The sequence below is a fragment of the Apteryx rowi genome, unplaced genomic scaffold (assembly GCF_003343035.1).
Source record: "Apteryx rowi isolate R43461 unplaced genomic scaffold, aptRow1 scaffold_93, whole genome shotgun sequence".
Taxonomy (NCBI): domain Eukaryota; kingdom Metazoa; phylum Chordata; class Aves; order Apterygiformes; family Apterygidae; genus Apteryx; species Apteryx rowi.
The window spans coordinates 84,497-88,341 of NW_020451238.1; the positions used below are offsets into that span (position 1 = coordinate 84,497).

At 51.2% G+C, this 3,845-nt stretch overlaps 1 pseudogene; it reads left to right on the plus strand.

Moving 5' to 3' along the window:
* Nucleotides 1-2,105: 2,105 nt before the first annotated feature.
* On the plus strand, nt 2,106-3,845 carry LOC112978382 (annotated as a pseudogene).

A 3,845-nucleotide genomic window follows, 5' to 3' on the forward strand; every position in this document is an offset into this window, starting at 1 on the left:
GTCGCCAGCCAGGATGGTGTTTCCAGTCACCTCTGTCCCTGCTGGGATGGCCTTTCCCTGCCACCAGCTTCCTGGCCCCAGGTCCCTGATGCCTCTGTTCAGGACGGCCGGAGCTGCACATGCCATGTACGGAAGTGAAGCACACCGGGGCTTCCTAGCAGAAGCTGACTTGTCACTAGTCTCTGAGGTTGACCATCCTTTGAGTATTTTATCTAATCCACTCCAGACTGTCTATCACATCCAGGCAGGGATAAGACACACCATATTTTCATATGCTTTCACCAATTTTCCAGGGATTTTCAGGTATGCAAGACACAAGCAGGTAACTCCCTGACACTACAGTACAGCATCCAGCACTGCGACATTTCTGCAATAAGTGCATTAGTTTCACTGTGCGTATAGCTTTCATAATTACAACAATGACAAAGCTGGCTGGTATTTTTATAGCTCCTGGAAACAGTTGCATTCCAGGTTCTCAAGCCCATCCAGAGAGGAAATACATAAAAAAAAAGCTAATTGTGCAGCTCAAATCATCTTTAATGGCCCTGCAAATGACAGGCGCATTTAGGAATTTGACCCTGGGTGTTGCTCCACGTCAAAGAGGGTGGTGGTTGTCCCTGAAGAGAGCCGCCAATGTGAGTAAAGCCTCTGCGAAAGGAGGCTGCCGTCCCTCAGTGCAGCAGCATTTCCTGAAGCCGGCATCGCAGATTGCAGCCCACTAAAGCTGGGGAGCGAGATTGTCATCTCCGATGTGATTTAGGTAGTTGTTGTTTCCAGCAAAACAGCAGCAGCATGACTTGAAGATTGCAGAGGACCCCACAGCGGTGGCAGCGCTTGCAAGGCGCAGGGTGAGGGAAGCACCCACACCGCGAGCCACGCTCCCCACAAACCCGCCGTGTTTTTAGCCCCCTGGGAGCGTCTCACTCTGCTGTGCTTCATCTTGTCCCCCCTCTGCTATGGTCCCTCTGCGTGCCACCCCACTAAGCTGAGGGCCGGCCCCTCCTCTCCGTCCTTCTCCTCTGACTTGCCCTATGCCTTGCCATTAAGCTACATCTTTTAATTGCTACCTTATGCCTTTAAAAGTACAGGGAAAGCCACGCTTTTTGAAAGCTCAGGCTGCAGCCGTGTGAGTGATCTCTGGAGAAAACTCTCCAAGCTTTTCTCTGCTGTCTGTGGACACCGTGTTCATTTCTCCAGTGAAGGGGATGATTCAGAGGACTCACTCGCCTCGGGACCCTTTGCAATTTTTGCCACCGATTTGAGCCAGCTTGTGTGCTCGTGCTCATGTTAGAGCCAACAGGCTCCTGGAGAGCACAGCCCACGCAGCCTGGAGAGCTTATCCGTGGCTGGCAGGCGCTGCCTGCTCCTGCCCTGGCAGCGGCCCGCCCGGGGGGGCACGCCAGGCTTTGGCAGCGGCCACAGAGGCATCAGGGAGGCTGCTCCTCTGCTGGGAGAAATCTGTGCCACACCAGCGACGAGAAATCAGAACAAAATGATAAACCATCTCGCACAAGGCTATTCTCTAGAAGAAGAGGCATTATCTGAGGCCCAGACCCAAGATGCTGCTTTGTTCCCAAGTGCCAGTTCATAAATCTCTGCAAACTTTCTAGCCTTTCCCACCTTTTCCAATGCCAGATTTCCTGGATTGTGCCTCTGTTCTGCTCTGCTGTTCCCACAAAAAATAACAGAGCCTTTTCTCTTCTTGCAAATGGGTTGGTTGACATCAGCTTCAGGGACATTCCCCTGATGGCGTTTAATTCAGCATTGGCACAGTTACCCTCCCTAGGACAGGACTTCAGAGTTTAATTAGAAGGGGGTAGGAGGGTAGGAAAATAGAGTGTGTTGATCCTGAAGCTTTTAGGAGAAAGCTGCCCCAGAGCCCCTGCACCTCTTGCTTGGAAGGGAGCAAGTCTAGGAAGAGATCGAGCTGGTCAGCATCTCACCCTTAGCAGCACCTACCCTGTCATCTGCCCACCAGCTCCGCACAAGCCTGCCTTTCCCAGCACCACGGCTGCAGTGCACAAAGGCAGAAGCACATTTCTGGAAAATAAGGAGAGCTGTCTGTTCACAAGCTTCAGCTGAGGCACTAGAGGAGCTAGAAGGTGATGGCTGGTGCCTTCCATGTGTACGTGAGCTGGGAGAAGTCTTTTTGGTTTCATTACTTGTTGAAAAGGCCCAAGATTTGATTAGAAAGGATAAAAAGGCAATTTTACCTTGAAAACCCGCTTCCCAGATTAAGTTGGAATTTCCTCAGACAGTCTAAGAGGATGCCATGGTATTTGGGGAAATGCCAGAGCATCCAGCCGGACCACAAGCTCCGCAAGGGGCTGAGCACGCTGTTTGCCTCATGGTTGCCGCAGGGAGTAGGCAGGAAATGGGTAGTTTATTCTGCAGGAAATTCCATCTTTTGAGTAAAATTCAACTCAGAATTAAGAACAAAGCCAAAACCTGGGAAGCTGCCTGCAAAGGCTTTCTTTTTTAAAATGTTGATGAAATAAAGGATTTTTGTATATTAATAAAACAAAAATATCCATGTTCTTTGCTCCTTCTGTTTCTGCATAACATATCAATAACAAAGGAAGGAAGCCAGTGCCACCACCTCTGGGATTATTGCTCAACGAAGTGATGCGCCGCAGTAGCAGCTTAATCGCCGGGGACTATAATCTGGTAGGGCACCCACCAAGGCCTGAGGCTCATAGCATGCTCTCGGCCTCTGGCGGCAGCTGGCCCTGCTGCCAGCCGAGCTCCTTCCCCAATTCCAACAGCTCAGGGCTGCACCAGCCTCCCCGACCAGCCGTGCCCAGCTGGGTCTCACTATAACCATCACCAGCATCCTCCAAGGAGCATCACCTCCTTCTCACGTGGCTGCACCTCCAGCAGCCGGAAACGACCTCTGCCTTCCTTGGTGTCTTCCTAGCCCTCCTGCTCTGCACAGCTCCTGACCTCAGCCACAGGGACATGTGGCACCCAGTCAACCAGGGCCGGGAGCAGGCTGCTGGCTTGCAGGTGGGTGTACAAGATGCTTTTGCAGTCTTTCTTGGGCACCTGCTGCTTCTGCTCATGTGGGAGATGTCGCTGTGCTTGGCAAGAAAGGCTATGTCACGGGAAGCAATGTAAGGGAGAGCTCCTTTGCCAAAGTTAAATCTACCTACTTGGAGCAGCTGAAGTTCATTGTGGCAGTGCAAACCACTGACAGAAACAACGTGCCCAGTGAGTTCCTGGACTGATTGCTCCCCAGGGAGCCCAAGACCTAGGCAGGCGGGAGCCACTGCTCTTCCACCAAGATTTATGAGAAGCTTGAGATAGCCAGGAAAGTCTGTATTGTCATGGAGAGTCGTGTGCTTAGAGCTCAACAAGAGCAACGGGGGGTACCTTAAGATTTAGAGCAAAAAATATTTCGCTAGCTCTCATGGGCTGTCAAAGACTGTCATGATCCGGATATTGTCCATAGGGACTTGAAGTGTGACAACATCCTCTGGGACAAAGACATGGACATCAAAGTGTCTGACTTGGTTTTTTTCCACGTGATGCTACCGGGATGGGAGTGGAGAAGCAATTCTCAGCCTGGCTTTTTGCAGATCTGTTGTTGCGTATGCAGACCCCTAGAGTGATCCAGGGCATTCAGTATCAGCCCCCAGCCTATGACATCTGGGGCCCAGGCCTTATTCTGTACATGATGATCTATAAATAAATGCCCTAGGGCAACTCCCACGTGAGGAGAGTGCTCCACTTGCAGAAAGAGCACACACTGCCCTTCCCTGACTCTTACACAAGAATGCAAAGACCTTATTTTCCATATGCTGTATCCAAAGTGCCCCACCAGCTCTGGACAGAAACAGTTTTAG